The sequence below is a fragment of the Rana temporaria genome, chromosome 9 (genome assembly GCF_905171775.1).
Source record: "Rana temporaria chromosome 9, aRanTem1.1, whole genome shotgun sequence".
Lineage (NCBI taxonomy): Eukaryota > Metazoa > Chordata > Amphibia > Anura > Ranidae > Rana > Rana temporaria.
The window spans coordinates 108,699,138-108,717,295 of record NC_053497.1 but is presented as its reverse complement, the minus strand read 5'-3'; positions in this window follow the sequence as shown (position 1 = coordinate 108,717,295).

Below are 18,158 nucleotides of genomic sequence, written 5' to 3'. Positions count from 1 at the left end.
AAAATAAATAAAAAACAAACACACTGGCAATACACCCCCCCCTAAAAAACCAAAAAAAAAAACCAAAAAAAAATCACTGTAAAAAAAAAAAATAGTAAAAAAATAATAGTAAAAAAAATACTGCCACTGTCACATGACATTAAAAAAAGGTATCGGTATTCGGTATCGGCGAGTACTTGAAAAAAAGTATTGATACTTGTACTCGGTCTCAAAAAAGTGGTATCGGGACAACCCTACTTACTAATGACCGCAATCAGGGCTTTTTTCAGCAGGAACGCGGGGGGAACGCAGTGCACCATGACAGCCGAGTCTTTCCCAGCCCCTCCCAGTAATATGTCCACCAGATCCTTGATGTGCCGAACCTGAGCGCAAGGTAGATAACATACAGTTTGGCGCTTCAGGTCTTTGTGACAGATTACCCTCTCTGTCCTTCTAAGAATTGAGTCCCCTACCACCAGAATCTGTCTTTCCTTTCCTTTGACTTTACTCCCATGCTCACTGGAGGAGTTATTTCCCTGGCAGCTAGGGGAGTCACTTAGCTCCAACTGTGCTGGTCCCTGACTGGTTTCACCAATGTCACTCAATGGGGCGTACTTATTGGGATGTTCCAGCCCAGGACCAGTCTCCCTGACTCTTTCCCCTCTATCCTTCTTAACTGATCTATTTACTGGCTTTGTTAAACTTCATTAATCAATTTTGAACGTAAAATTGGTAAAAATTATTTATTTACAAAAACGACTTTATATCCTTAGGGAAGCTCATGTTTTTCTCCCCAAAAAAACTGTTTCAGCCTATTGATTTTATCATCTTGTCTTTTCTATAGAACAATACTTCCTCTAGATTAGCTAGACCTCCTTACAGGCAAATCGTATTGGATTGTGGGTTAGCCAGTCCTAACTTTTACTTTTATTTCATCTGTGCCCAACTCAACCTTGCCCAACCCCTCCTCTAAACTTCTGTTGGCTTTGCTGACTGCATTGAGGAGTCTTAGAGATTACCTATATCAGGCATGTCCAAAGTCCGGCCCACGGGCCAATCGCGGCCTATGTTCTGGTTTAATACGGCCCTTCTGGTGATTTGGATATATATCCTGGAGCCACAAACGATATATACTGTATTTATCGGTGCTGCCTCAGAGGGGACAGGCAGGGGGCAGGACGAGTGCCATCAGATTACATACAGGTGAATCTCCTGTTTACTCGGCGGCGTCTGTAATAGGAAGTCCCGTCTCCTGGGCTGCCATTGGATGACTGTTCTATCATAAGAGGCGGGACTTTGTATTAAAGAAGCCGCTGAGTAAACAGGAGATTCTCCTGTATGTAATCTGTCTGCGCTTGTCTTGCCCCCCCCTCCATGTTCCCTTTAGAGGATAAAGATGGGCATGGATTAGGCTGCACTGATGGCAATGGTGAGGCTGCATTTATGGCAATGGTGAGGCTACATTCATGGCAATGGTGAGGCTGCATTCATAGCAATAGTGAAAAGGGGTAGAGAAAGGAAGCGCCACCTAAGTGCAGTATTAAAGAGGTTCTTTTAATGAAACATTGTAAAAAACACACTTACAAGAAGGTAAGGAAAGAAGGCTCATCTGTAACATCCTGTAGTCCTCGTCCCGGATCCATGGGCTGCTTTAGAAGTGAAGAAAGCAGATTGTGTGGAGTATAGCAATAGTGAGGCTACAGTGAGGCTACATTCATGGGTACTGACCCTTGTTTTGCTTCACAGTTGTTTATTTAAAAATTTTATTTTTCCTGATACTGTTGTGTTATACGTCGATAATCACGGTATAAATCCAAAAAACATGCCCAAGCTCATCCTTAGTCCTGAGCGCCACTCAGGGATTTGCTGGGGCCACAAAAGATATAGATAGAAATGTATAGAGATGTATGTATATATATATACTGTATCTATATATAGATATATCTATCCAAATAACACACCCAAAGTCATCTCTTTACCACACACAGCCACAAAGGCAAGATAATTATTGTTGGGCAGTGTATTAGTGCTTGGATAAACACACTTAGACCGAATTTTAATAGCTCAAAGAATGTCAGGCAAAATGATAAGCCTCACGCATGTTCACTTCATCAAATCTGGCCCTCTTTGAAAAAAGTTTGGACACCCCTGACCTACATAGATCAATGGCCAATGATCAAACTTTTTTTATAGGATGTGTGCTTTTTGGCATGGTTTGCATGAAAACCATTTTTTTTTATCACCGCCTGTGTTTTACCTTGAGCCGTCCTATGTTATAATCATGAATTCAAAAGAACTTTACGGACACCCCAATGCAGCTTGGTGGCTTAGCAAAGGAATAATGTATGTATCTTATGTATTTATTGAAAATCTGAAATGTGATCTTCACAATATGTTTTTCTACAAATATTTTTTACTTAGGCATGGTATCAAAGTAAGAGTAGAATTATCCTATCCCCCCCCCCCCCCCCGTAATGTCTCATGTATACTATAAACTACTTAAAGCTGGTTAGCACCTTCTATGAGCGGCTACAGACTGTGGGCTCCAACCCTTTTACATTGTATTACAGGAAATAGCTCCATTGCATCTTTGTTCTCACATAGGATAGATGTTAAGAAGTTAGTGAATCTTGTTTCTAAGATTTAATTAGCACAGCAGACAAACTATCTCAATTCAAATGTATACAACATCTCTATTATACCCTTGCCAAGATGTGAAGAACCTTCTGCAAATCTTATACATATGTATGTATTGGGATTATCCGAATATAACTGCCTTCTGGTCCAAATTTCACTTGTTGCTAGAAAATGTCTTGCATTAGCAGCTCTGAAAGCCCCTGAGGTCTGTCTTCTCTGCATTTTGGATACTTTTGTTCCACAATCTTAGAGCTGTACTTTTTCCCATTTTCTTTTTTTTATGCTAAGAAGGCTATTTTACAAAATTGGAAAATCCCTGCTCCTCCTACTGTACCTTTCGTTTGTCAGCTGGTGAATTCCATGTTACCAACATACACAATCATTTATGAGGGTAGAGCATGTCCAAAGAAATTAATTTAAATATGGCTGCCCTGGCTTGACATTACTGCCTCTCAAACTCTTTGATTTTCAGTTGCATGCTTTATGTTTCTTTATTCTGTGGAAATATCTTTTTAGTGAAGTATTGGGTTGTCCCATGTGTGTTGGCCATCGGACATTTGACATCCGTCAGTTGGGGGTGAGAGCATGGAGTGAATGGTGTATGTGAGCTGCTGATGCGGGGGATTCCAGCTTTTACCTTCTTCTGGCTCTCTTCTTTGCTGTCACAACTTTTGCTGAGGTGCACAGTGTGACTAGAATAGTACCATTGACATCATTACTCCAGTCTGTTGCTTGGTAATCAAATTGGTAAGCCAGATTATATGGGCCAGTTCTGGAGAGTTCCCAGCTATGGTAATGAGGGTTTAGTTTGTATTTTCTGATTTATGTGTGGCGATGTGTACAAAGCTGTTGGAGATATAAGTGATGCTTGAGGTCATATGACATTGGAAGTTGGGGAACTGTAAGTAAAATAACGAATACAATTGTAAGAGGGTGAAAACTAACGTAGTGACACTTTTTGCATCATTCTTATGCTAAAACAGCAGATCTGTTAACTTTAAACTGCCTGACTTTTGTATTTTGTATTTGCCATCCTTTGCAGCCCTGATAAGCCAGACAGGGCTGCAGCAAACACATGAAATCAGCAATAGTCTAATTATGATACAATTGATTCTTATTAGCATATCCGTACTAATTGTCAGGCCGCCTTGCTAGGCGCGAATGCTCACAGACTATTTGGGAGTCAGGAAGTGTTTTATTTTCTCTGAAACTTTACAAATTGTCTGACAAGTATCGAGCGCCTGATGTTATTTACATAAACACTTTGGGATGTGATGGATATCTGGAATTTGGATTCTCATCATAAATTAAAATACTGTCTGCATAGTCTGATAAACACACAGTGAGAATACACAAGTTTTTGTTGTAAACCTTCATTCTGTTCTGACTTAAGACACACGATACGAAAATCGTATGGAAAAATTTGTACGACGAGCTGTCTGCTGATTTTCGGATAGTTAGTACGGTGCTTTCGACAGCTGATTACGTTTTTTCGTCAGACAAAAGCTGGATGTGCAGGCTATAACATTTTTGTCAAATGTGAACTCCACATCCGATTTTCGTTTTATTAGTACGGTTTCATACGAAAAAAATCATAAAAACAAGACTGCGCATGCTCAGAAACGAAAGAATACATACAAAACTATTCAAAATTATTATGTCACTTCTGATGTTTTATTCTGTTGTACGAAAATTTTCATTCTGTGAGAAACCTCTTCACTTTCGACATGAAACTAGCATACCACAAAAAATGGACGTTCGGACGTTCAAAAATCTAAGCGGGTGTACGAGGCTTTATAGAGTACTTACAGTTATTTAAAGGGATTGGAGGGCTGGATTTAAACAAAAATATATACTGTATACATAAATATGTAAGTGTGTGCTTTGCCCGCTATCCTAAAATAAGCAATAAACCACTTGATTTTAGGATTTGTGATGGAAGGTAAACAAATCTCCTTTTTGCCCTTGTGCCCTGACCTAAATTAACCCACCCTACCCCTCCACAGATACATACCAATATACGGCAGCCTCAGCTTTCGGGGATTGTTTACATCCAGTGCCCTAAGTATTCTCTGCACTGGCCATGACTGCCTATTACAGGTCCATATTCTACAGAGTTGTCTTCCGTTAGACACAGGTCTACAAGCCCCACAGATGTTTATGGGGCTGTAATGCACAGGTGTGGACAGGACAGAGAGGGCTTGCAGCACTAGATGTAAGCAATGCTTGAAGGCCATGGCTGGCAGATCTAGGTAGGTATTCATCCATAGCTCCCAACTGTCCCTGATTTCGAGGTACTGTCCCTGATTTGGAGCAATGTCCCTCTGTCCCTCTTCCCCTTCTCATTTGTCCCTCATTTTGGTCTGATCTATATAGATGTGTATAAAATGCACTTTTTATCTTTCAAAAAAGGTTTAGCCCTGAGAAACACTTCATCCAAATTATGAATTGCTGCATTTGTAAACTTTAACAGCCAATATAAAGGAATAGTAGTGATTGAAAAAAAATTGTGGATTTAATTAACCTTTTTTTTTTATTTAATTCTCCTTTAAGGGGGTTTGTGAAGGGGGTGTGTCCTATGCCTACATATGTTTGCAAGTAGGTGTCCCTCATTCCCATCTCAAAATGTTGGGAGGTATGTTCATCTAATAGAGATAAGAGTGGAATTGGTTATATCAGGCCTCAGCGACAAAAAGGAAAAATAAATTTTTGTGTAACTGAAAGCAAAACCTTTTTATTCATTTATTTTTGTAGTTTAAGATAGGATGGAGAAAGAACACATGTCCATTTTTCTTTCTGTCTGTGACTCCCATTAGGGCCATTCACCCTCTTTTTTTGTCCTGTTTCTCATTATCATCAAAAATGAAAGAGAAAGAAAATCTCACATTTTGGGTTGACATCAGAACATGATTAGAAGTACAATGGGGACACTAGTTTTGGTGACCATGGGAGCATACTGCGATTCCCTCATATTTGAGGGATTTTCCTGTTTTGGCTATGGGACAGAAAGTGACGGGAAATCTCCCTAATGGTACATAGATGGCAAAAAAAAAAGAGTTTTGCCTTTAGTTACACTTGCAGTAATACAGTAATTAAGAATGATGCACTGTGCTTTACATTGATTCAATGGAGGGATTTTTGATTCCTTTTGACCCACCTTATCATAACCTGTCAGGTTATATTATTATTATACAGGATTTATATAGCGCCGACAGTTTACGCAGTGCTTTACAACTTGAGGGTAGACAGTACAAATGCAAAACACTTTAATACAGTAGGAATCAATGGGCCCTGCTCATTAGAACTTAGGTTATATCTTCCCAAAGCCTACGCCATTGACGTCAGGGTTCCATGCACTGCAGAAATGATAGCCGAAAAGCCTGAAAGAATTTTATGTGGTTTGGAATAAGTGGTTCTATAAAATTAAGCTGAATCTGTGCTATAACCAACAGTACTGGATGTACAGTTGAGAACACAATGATCTGCATAAATCTGCCCACTATTCTAAAATAAGTACCGTATTTATCGGCGTATAACACGCACATTTCCCCCCTGAAAATAGGGGGCAAATCACAGGTGCGTGTTATATGCTGATAGTGTACCTCGGAGGGGAAGGAGGGGGACGAGCGCCGGAATTCACAGAGCCGCTATCTCCTGTTTACTCGGCTCTCACGTCACACACACTGTCCCGCTTATGCCACCAGCATTGGACCAGGGTTCTGTCTATCACAGGAGCTGGCCCAATCCCGATGGCGGAGGCGGGACTGTATATGTGACAGCCGACTGAGAGCTGAGTATACAGGAGATGACACCTCAGTGATTTCCTGCACTGCATTGATGAGAGATGGTGAGGCTGCAAATGGGCATTAATCGGGCTGCATTGATGGGAGATGGACACAGATCAGACTGCAGATGGGCGCAGATCAGGCTGCAGATGGGCGCAGATCAGGCTGCAGATGGTCGCAGATCAGGCTGCAGATGGTCGCAGATCAGGCTGCAGATGGGCGCAGATCAGGCTGCAGATGGTCGCAGATCAGGCTGCAGATGGTCGCAGATCAGGCTGCAGATGGTCGCAGATCAGGCGGCAGATGGGCGCAGATCAGGCAGCAGATGGGCGCAGATCAGGCTGCAGATGGGCGCAGATCAGGCTGCAGATGCATGCAGATCAAGCTGCAGATGGGTGCAGATCAGGCTGCATTGAGGCTGCAGATGAGCACTAATAAGGCTGCATTGAGGTTGCAGATGGGCACTAATCAAGCTGCATTGAGGCTGCAGATGGGCACTGACCATTATTTTGCTTCAAAGTGGTTTATTTAAAAAACATTTTTTTCCCTGAAACTTCCCTCTTAAAATGAAGGTGCGTGTTATATGACTGTGCGTCTTGTACGCTGATAAATACGGTAATACACTTTTTGGAATTTAAAGGATGTGAGACTTGTAAATTAGTTCTGTTTAACCATTTAACGACTACCCTATAGCAGATTTACTGCTACAGGGCAGCCGTTCTGTGCAGAATCACGTACATTTGTGATTCTGCACTTCCGTGCAGGAAGGGCTGCCGGTGCGCTGCTTCTCCTGTGATTAGTCACAGCAGAAGCCGATGAGCCAATGGAAGTCCACTGGCACACGCTGATCATTGAAGAGAGAGGCTGGACATAGATCTACCAATATAAACAAAGCAGGGCTCCGTCCTGACAGGGGGAAGTGATGGATTTTCTTTCCCTCTTTCCCTGCAGGGAATAAAACCCATCACATTCCTTAGCACCACACAAAGTACACAAACACTGGCTAGGCACACAGTTAACCCTTTTATCACTCTAGTTGTTTAACCCCTTCCCAGCCAGTGTCATTAGTACAGTAAGAGTTTAATATTTTTAGCACTGATCACTTTATTCGTGTCACTGGTTTCCACAAAGTGTCAAAAGTGTCAGAATGTCCTCCGCAATATCGCAGTCCCGCTATAAGTTACTAATCCCTGCCATTACTAATATAAAAAAATAATCCAGTATATATCTCCATAGTTTGTAGACGCTATACCTCTTGTGTAAACCAATCTATATACGCTTATTGGGATTTTTTTTTACCAAAAATATGTAGCAGAATATATATTGGCCTAAATTTATGAAAAAAAACGTTTTTTTATTGGATATGTTTTACAGCAGAAAGTTAAAAAAAAAAAAAAAAAAATTCAAAATGTTTATTTTTTGGTCTTTTTTCTTTATACTGCAAAAAATAAAAAATGCAGTGGTGATCAAATACCACCAAAACAAAGCTCTATTTGTGGGGAAAAAATGACATACAATTAACGCTACAGCGTTGCATAACCAATTGTCAGTTGAAATAACGCAGTGCAGTATTGCAAAAAAATGGCTTGGTCAATCTTCCAGGGGTCAAGTGGTTAAAGTGGAGTTCCACTCAAAAATGGACGTCTGCTTTTCGGTTTCCTCCATCCTCTGGTGTCACATTTGGCACCTTTCAGGTGGGAGGGGGGAGCAGATATCTGCCCCAAGGCTTCACTTCCTGATTCCCTTACTGAAGATGGCGGCGAATTGGGCCGAACTACGCTTCAAGACAGGCTCTGCTGTGCTTTGCATTATTTAGTGAAGGGTTTTTTGGTTGCTGACTGGTTATACCTTCACTGTAACCTACAGGGATAGAGATGCCAACTGATCCCATAAAGGGGAAAAGGATAAACGATTGGGAGGATCTGATCAGAGCTCTCCCCTGAGGTTCCCACCCTGGGAGGAAGCATGTGTTTATGTTCCAGAGAAGCTACTGTTAAAGTAGTGAATTATACCTCAGGGTGAAAGCACTTAATTAGAGACTCAGAATGGCAGCCAGACCATTTTATGTAGGAAAATGTGTTTTTCCATTTATGACTGGTATGTAAAGCATTCCGAAAAGCAAGTGCCAGACTGGGCATTCCATTAGAGCAGGGGTGCCCAAACTTTTTTCAAAAAGGGCCAGATTTGATGAAGTGAACATGCGTGAGGGCCGACCATTTTGCCTGACATTCTTTAAACCATTAAAATTAAATGCAAATCAACTAATACGCTGCCCAACAAGAATTCTCTTGCCTTTGTGGCTATGTGTGGTGAAGAGTCTAAGGATGAGCTTGGGCATTTTATTTGGATATACCGTATTTATCGGCGTATAATGTGAGCAGGCTTATAACACCCACCTTCCCTTTAAGAGGGAAGTTTCAGGAAAAAAAATTACATTTAAAATAAAGAACTGCGAAGCAAAATAAGGGTCAGTGCCCCTCAATGCAGCCTAATCAGTGCTCATCTGCAGCCTCATCATTGCCATTAATGCAGCCTCATCATTGCTATTAACGCAGCCTCTAAATGCAGCTTCACCATTGCCATGAATGCAGCCTTACCATTGCCATGATTGCAGCCTCACAAGTACCATGAATGCAGCCTCACCATTGCAATTAATGCAGCCCCACCATTTACATGAATGCAGCCTCTGAATGCGCAGTGCTCAGGGATTCGTTGGGGGCTACAAAAAAGATATATATCCAAATTACCAGTGGGGCCACATTAAACCGAAAGGCGGGCCGCAATTGGGTGAGCTGGATGAGTGTTATGTCTAACCAGTGTAAGAATTAGCATGCTCCGAAGAGCCTGTAAAGTAACTTGGATTAGAGACCGGTGTGTTGTTCTGATGGCACTATATTTGCAAGTTGCCACGAGTTCCCCAATGAGTAAGGATGGTTGGTAACCCAAACCTCTTGTGTTCCACAGTTCTACTGGAGGCCACCAGGCACAGGAATTTGCTTAGCATTCCACCCTTAGGGGGTGCTCTTATAAATATCTTCACATAGGATAATAGGGGTGCATCTCCTGCTTTTGCAGACAGGCCTATAGAACCCCCATAGGAAGCTAGTGCACAGATACCACAAAGATCTGCTGATAGAGGATGTAAACAAAATGAGGATGCCACACGCACAATTGTGAGATAAGAATGCATCTGGGGAGAATGACTACATTGGCTTAGTGGGAAGGGAGGAGAAAGTATATGTTCTTTTAGACAGTTAATGTGTTTGGGTCAGTGACTTTGCCAAGGCTGAGATGATGCCATCAGTCTGCTCTGGGCAGGCATGGGGCAACACAGTGGCTTAGTGGTTAGTACTTCGGCCTAGCCACATTCGCGTCGTTGGTTTGAATCTCAACACGGCAATACCTGCCATTTGCATGTTCTCTCTGTGCTTACATGGGTTTCCTTTGGGTACTCTGGTTTCCTCCCATGCTGATAGAAGGTTAATTGACTCCTGTCAAGTATGTGTATGTATGAATATGTGTATGTATGAATATGAGTTAGGGTAGGGTGACCAGACATCCCCAGTTCCAGGGGACAGTCCCCTGATTGAGGACACTGTCCCCGGACCAAGTCTGTCCCTGGTTTTGTCACCAGATTGGATTTAATAGGGGGCAGGGGCAATTTCAAAAACAATCAGTGCAGAATTAAAATAAAAAAAAATACAATTACACACCCCAGCTCCGCCGTGCCTACTAGCATAGGGGGGTTGTATTTTTCCCATTATCTGTGCCCCTTTCTGATGATCATGTGCTGGTCGGAGCGGAGGGAATATTTCTTCAGTTTCGGGTGCATGCCCATTTAGCTTCGCTCGCATGTTCTTCTGCCTTGGCTCAAATCCTGGCCAGCCACCTGCCTATCTCCTTGCCTTCCCTGGCGGAGTGATCTTCCTCCGCTCCCCATCCAGTAGTATCCGGGGCCCGAAGAGTAAGACTTGAGAGGCTGTGAGGCGGGCGGCGACGGGTAGAGAGTCGCTGATTGTTGCCATTACTAGTAAAGAAAATGTCCCCGGATTTCATTTTAAAAATCTGGTCACCTTAAGTTAGGGACCTTAGATTGTAAGCTCCTTGAGGGCAGGGAGGTGAATGTACAATATACTGTATATGTAAAGCACTGTGTAAATTGCACTATATAAGTAATATAGAAATACAAATACATTTACCGAGTCTCCTCTCCTGCAGCAATCTATATATTGTAATTTTGGAACAAGTCACAAAGTGAGAGGCTAACACAGAGGCTGATTTAAGTCAGACATTTGTGAACATATTCAAGAACTGCACAAGCATCAGAATTTGTACAATCTGATCCAGTAGCTCACACATGCAAAGAGATCCAAATCCTAAATATCAATGCTCTTGTGTATAATACCAGCTGCATCCCTGCAGAATGGAATGAGAATGGCCAGAAATAATGGGACATATCCTAGTGATACTCCTACCTGATGGGATTCACTTCCCCCTCTTCCCCATTAATACAGAGATGTAACGGAGGAGGTCTCTGTGATTAACAGACGGAGATTTAATTAGAAACACTGGACAGAGTAGCAGTGATTATAAAATGCATCATTTAATCTCCTCCATGTAGCATGTTGTTAATTAAATTTCAGGAACATTAATTTTATCCTTGTCAAATGTTTTTTGTGCCTACTGGGAAGAATACTTCTATTAACATGGTTTGTTCTGCGGCTAGAAAAAAAAAGACTTTCCAGCGCTGAGCCGGATATAGCAAAGCAAATAACGTTAAGTGAGTTTTTAATGTGTGTTTTTCCTTTATTAATTCTGTCGTTCTGGGCTGTGTTTTTATTAAGAGAAATATTGAGCTGGATCTGCAGAAGGCAATCCACCATCCAAGCTATTAAAGTGCTGATAAAAATAATCTTTGTGCGGAGAAGGTGGATTCCTGAACTTCCAGCTTCTGTTCTGATTTCTACACAACCTAAGATATTTCACACAATGACTGTGTTCATACTGATTGTGGAATATGAAATATGTGACCCAAATGTCCTGTTACTCGTATGTTACTGATCACTGTCATTGCTAAACATAATGAGCTAGATTCACGTAGCTCGGCGTATAGTTTGACCGGCGTAGCACATCTCATATGAGCTACGCCAACGTAAAATAGGGTGCCCAGACCATTATTCACAAAGATCTGGCGCCGTACGTTGCGCCGGTGTAGGGTAAATAGGCAGGCGTAAGCCCGCCTAATTCAAATGTGGAAGGTAGTGGGCATGTTGTATACAAAGTAGCCGTGACCTCATGTAAATTTTTTCACTAACGATCCGCGCATGCGCTCGCATGCTCAGAGTCACGTCGCATATACTCCCTAAGATACGTCGGCTCAATGCTTTCGACGTGAATGTAACCTACGCCCAGCCCCATTCACGTACCACTTACGTAAACAACGTAAAATTCGACGGCTGTTCCGACGTCCATACTTTAACATTGGCAGCGCCTCATATAGCAGGGGTAACGTTACGCCGGACGTAAGCCTTACGTAAACAGGCGCAAGTACGTTTGTGAAATGTTTTTTTCTAGGTCATTTACATACGTAAATATGCACCCTAGATACGACGGCGTACTAACACTTACGTCGGTCGGAGGAAGCTAGAATTCAGGCGTATCTAGCTACCAGAATGGCACGCATAGATACGATGGTGCAACTTTTCTACTTTATAGATAGATACGCCGACGTAAGAGCTACGTGAATCTAGCTCATAAATGCAAATTCTGGTGTCTCTAGCGCTATAATGCATATTTCTGATACTTAACAAGTACAATAGCAGTCTTTGGTGTCAGTACATACTGCCATTTCTTGTGCCTGGTAAATATACTGCCATCTTAATAAATATGTTGTCAATATGTGTCAGTTTACTGCCATTTCGTTATGCTTTGTAATTATTCTAACACTGCCAGGCCCTGGAGTTAGTATATACTGCCATCTTGTTCTGCTCAAAAATATATATTTTGCCAGTCTCATGTCTGGGTATATGCTGCCATCCTATGCTTGGTAAATATTCTGCCAGTCTGTGATGTCAGTTTGTACTGTAATCTCATTATGTTTGTTAAATGCACTACCAGTATGTGGTGTCAGTATTTAATGCCATCTGATTATGCTTGGTAAATAACTGTCAGGCCCTGGTAAAATTAAATACTGCCACCTTGTTATGCTCAGCAAGTATTCTGTCATTCTCCTGCCTCAGTATATGCCGCCTTCTTATGCTTGGTGAATATTCTGCCAGGCCTTGGTGTTGGTATTTACTGTCATCTCCTTGAGCTTGGTATCTACAGGAGTTGGACACAATTACGGAAATACCAAATAAAAGGCCTTTGCTGTAACTGACTGAATACACATTGCTCTAGGGTCTTTGGCTCCCATGCCCCATTTCCCAAGGCTCCTACCCTCTTGGCATTGATATGGGCACTAACTCCACCCTTTACATCAGTACAGGAAGGCTTTGTCTAAAAGCGTACTTAAAGAGGAGTTACAGCCCCCCTCCCAAAAATTAAAATCAGCAGCTGCTGACTGCTACAGCCGCTAAGCAGGAAACAAATATTGAGCACCTGTTGCTAAAAGTCACTGAAGTCATTGCTCAGAATTTACATACTGATTATTATTAAAATTAAAGGCTTTTTCAGGGGTGCTCCCTGTCCCCGCTGGTGATGAAAGCTTTGAGGTGTGGAAAGATTTTACACAAGTGATAGAGGAATGGATCTGCTCATAGGAAAAGAAAAAACAGCGCATCATGGAAAGTTTAAGACCACCAGCATCCATTATCATTAGAGCTTACAAGGACACTCATAAGTACCAGCGCTCAAGAATATATTGATGTTTTGACAGTTTTTTGCTTATGGACTGCACCTTGACCCCGATCAGATGCTTGTTGATTTTAAACAGACAAAGCATAATGAGGAAGAGGATGTTTCTGTGTTTGTGAGGAGGCTAGAAGTGCTTCTAGGGAGATTACTCACTGAAAAGGTAATCTCTCGCACAGATGTTAACAAATTAAGGACTGCTCAAATAATAAAGGGGCTACTCCCACATCACCCAATGTCACCGGTCCTAAGAGTTGTTTTGAGAGAGAGAAACTTTACTTTCACTGAAACTATGACTGAAGTGAAGAAACAGGAATCTGATATCCGTTTTAGTACCCCTTCTAAGAGCAAAGTTCTTTGGTTGAGCACAAAAATTAGACCGTTGCTAAAAACAATGAAGTGGGTAGACACCCACAGCCTAGAGCTTAATCTGCAGATAAAACCTCCAGTGATAAGCCTCTCTTCCACATTATTAGCCAGATTCCCGTAGCTGTGCCTAACTTTAGGCAGGCGTAGCGCATCTCATATACGCTATGCCGCCGTAAGTTAGAGAGGCAAGTACAGTATTCACAAAGAACTTGCGTCCTAAGTTACGGTGGCGTAGTGTAAATGGGCCGGCGTAAGTGCGCGTAATTCAAAGTAGGCTGTAGTGGGAGTGTTGTATGGTAATGAATTGTGACCTCATGTAAATGACACGCCGAACGAACGGCGCATGCGCCGTCCGTGAACGTATCCCAGTGCACATGCTCAAAATCACGTTGCAAATAGTCAATGCTTTCGACGTGAACGTAACTTACGCCCAGCCCCATTCACGGACGAGTTATGCAAACAACGTAAAACGTGAAAAATTCGACGCTGTTCCGACGTCCATACTTAAAGTGGTTGTAAACCCACATTTTTGACTTTTGCCTACAGGTAAGCTTATAATAAGGCTTACCTGTAGGTATAAAGAATATCTCCTAGACCTGTACGGTTTAGGAGATATTCCCCTCGCAATGCGCCTCTGATTGTAGCGGCGCATGCGCAGGGGGGGATCCTCGGCTGAAGGGCCGGCCCCGCCGACCCATGCCGGAATGAAATCTCCCGCACGCATGGGCGGGAGTGACATCATCGCCGCTCCAGCCAATCACAGCGCTGGAGCGGCGATACCCGGAAGACTCGCTCGGCTCGGCGTGGACCAGGTAAGTTCCCTACCTCGTTCCGAGGTAAGTATTTCATAATGAGCTAATATGCTGTGCATACTAGCTCATTATGGCTTTTGCCTTGCAGGTGTAAAAAAAAAAAATGGATATGCGGGTTTACAACCGCTTTAACATTGGCTGCGCCATCTTTTTGGTGGTTTATCTTTATGCCTGAAAACGCCTTACGTAAACAGCGTATCTTTACTGCGACGGGCGTGCGTACGTTCATTAATAGGCGTATCTTGCTGATTTACATATTCTAGGCGTAAATCAGCGTACACGCCCCTAGCGGCCAGCGTAAATAGACAGCTAAGATACGACGGCGTAGGAGACTTACGCCGGTCGTATCTTAGCAACATTTAAGCGTATCTCAGTTTGAGCATACGCTTAAATATACAACGGAGCGGATTCGGAGTTACGACGGCGTATCTACTGATACGCCGTCGTAACTGTACCTGAATCCAGCTATAAATGTTTCTGCTGTGGACAAGCAGGCCACACAGTTCGTCAGTGTCCACTGCTGGCTGATAGTTCTGAAATTCACAGTAAAGCTGGACATGTGTACAAAAGAAAACAGGGAAAAATCTAGAAAACAAATGATTACCAAACTACCTAGGATAGGCTGTAGATGTACTTTGTTAATGATATAACCACTACTGCTCTGTTTGATACTGATTCTCAGCTGACTATCATATACAGGCCCTTCTATCAGCAACACTCAAACCACCTCCCTTTTCAACCTATGGACACTTTGCCTGTTTATGGTGTTGGAGAAAATCCTGTATTTATGGATGGTTGTCTAGAAGTTGAGCTTCGCATTCCTGGTGTGATAGCTGATGAGGATCCCCCACTTAAAGTCATTGCTTATGTGAGCCCTGGGGGTAACACTTGGGGGTAACGAGTATGCTCCTATGATTGTGGGTTCCGATGTGGATGCCGTTGAGGCTGCCTTCAGATGATTTCTTCAGCCCCAACAGGGAACTCCTCTACCTTCACTCCCTGTTGCTCCACAGCTTCAAAATATCTGCTAAACCTTTGCTCCTGACCTTTCTGGAGGGTGTGTGGGAAATCCCATAGAGCTTCCAGCTGGGGGAGTGAGAGTGTTGCGGGTTTATGTGGAAATTTCACCAAGTGCAACCGGTAGCTTTTTCCTGCTGGAGACTGATACAAAAGAGGCTGCAAAGAATGTCAGGGAGATAGTACCAGAAAGGAAAGACTATCGTTTAAAATGTCCAAGAATGGATGTTGTTACTGTTCGGAACATTACCACATACCCAGTTATAATATCAGCCTGGAAAGAGGTAGCCTATTGGTACCCAGTTGAAGCCATTAGCTCCTTACCCTGCCAAGGTCGAGGAGAAATAAACCAAATTAGAAGGTGACGTAAAACACAACGTGCAGAGAAAAATTAAGTTCAATGCTTCCAAGCATGTGTCGACTTGATTCTGAGCATGCGTGGGTTTTTAACCGATGCTTTTGCGTACTAACCATCTGTTTTGACCTATTGGTTAGGCGTCCATCGGTTAAATTTTAAAGCAAGTTCTAAATTTTTTGGACCGAAGGATAACTGACCGATGGGGCCCACACATGGTCGGTTTGTACAGATGAAACAGTCCTATAGTTCGTTTTCATCGGTTTAGACTGATCGTGTGTACGCGGCCTAAGTGCTGCAGTTACATCTCACTGAGACATACATAGAGACTGTTAATGATTTCATGTTCTTGTTTGGAAAATACTTGATGTTGGATGGTACAATTGTAATTTTTTAAAGGTGCAATACTGTTTTCACTTTTTTGTAGCCTTTGTTTGCTTCTCACTTCTGAGTTGATCTCCTGCAGCCAATTCCTGTGATGCATTCCATTTCCTGGTGTGTGTTTCTTAATGGAGACAACATAGGCTCCATCAGAAACCCATGTGAAATGTGAAACAGGCACAGAACGCTCTTACCCTACAAGAGGAAATACCTGAACAAGGACCTTCAAAGCAGAATCAACAGGTATTACCGGTATATGGAATTTAAAATGATTAAATTGGCTTTTAAATTACATTAAGCCCTGGTTTACACCAGTGCTACTTGTCATGCGACTTGACAGTTCAAAGCCTTGAGACATTTGCAGCAACTTTGAAAAAGGTTCCAGTGCTATTTTTGTGCGACTGTGAATGAAGTCACACAGATGTCAGCAAGCCACACAATAAATTGCACTGATAGTTGGATTTGAAGTCACACTGAGGTAGCGCGACTTCAAAGCTGCACTGGTGTGAACCAGGGCTAAAAGAGAAGTATGGCCAAAGCTTTTTTGCCTGTAATTCTCTTGTGGGTCACAGGAATGACCTAGAGTCAGATGATTGTGTGTTGTTGCATGGTGGTACAGAGCTAAGCTTAGGAAGAATCCCAACAATATTTTTGGGATACACACCACTGCTTGATTGACAGCAGGTCCGCCTCTTCATGTGGTAAAGACTGTAGTCAACCGTGCCCACCCCTCCCCCAGCTCAGTGTTCCTAAGACTGCTGAAAGAGCAGAGTAGACAGCAGACCGAGAACTGATCAATCAGCAGTCATGTGATCATTCAGTTCTCGGTCTAAAACCCCTTTCACACTGACACCGCTTGTCTTAGTGGCGATTTAGTGATGTTTTTAGCGTCACTTTTCGGGTAGCAATGCTGTTTTTACCTGCCAAAAAAGGGTTAAAAACTCCCATTTTGCGGCGCCTTCAAATACAGCATTCCCAACCCGCCCCAAAGATGTTTCTTGCAGAACTTGTGGTAATGTCCCTCATGCGCACTGCTCGAGTGTGAAAAGTCACACTGCAGAGAATGGGAAGCGGTTTTCAGGCGCTTAGTAGAGGCTATTTCTAGCGCTAAAACGCTTGAAAACCGCCCCAGTGTGAAAGGGGTCTTAGAGCCGATGTGGGACAGCTGCAGTCTCACATACTGTAGATGCTGCTGCATGGAGGTGACTATGTATGTTCATACTGATCTTTTAGTGGGTTAAAGTTCACATAAAATTTAAGTGGTTGGGTTTATAGATACATTAATGGAAGTGTTTTTCTTCTTTAAAAGATATTGGGGCAAAAAAAATAAAAAAATCATACCTCCTTCCCATCTGAGGTATTCACATAACACACCATTCTACTAAATGTCAGCTTGTTCATATTGTTTAGAAGTCTTAAAATGAATAAAGCATCCAGCATGATACATATGTACACTATGTCCAGCACTGACCTGGAGTAATTACCACTGTGATTTATTGGCTATGTGCCGTTAATGGTCTAAACACACTCTTTCTCCAAGTCCAGGTTATATATTGCTGCTGTACAGGCAATTGATTTTATATAATCTTCATAATTGATGTTCTGTGATGCACTAACATGCATTTTGCCTAGGGCTGACTGAAGTGGGAATGTGGCTGTGTGCTGCGCAGTTTTTTTATTTTATGTGCAATGGCACTTAAGGGTGAATGCTAAATATTTTAATACAGCCCTCTGGGAACATGTTATTTATAATAGAGTTGAACAGTCAGAAACACAAATTTTAGGTCGAGGTTATATTAAGAGAAAAGGACCAGTTGTTTTAATACAAGAAATATTGTATGTTTGCTAAATGAAAAACAGCCACTAGAAAAATTGAAAAACGGCATATGTGGTTTTCAATGTGTTATGTTGTTGGGTGTCAACACTCAGTGTGTGGAAATTGTGCAAAGTGACATGTACTTGGGAATGTGT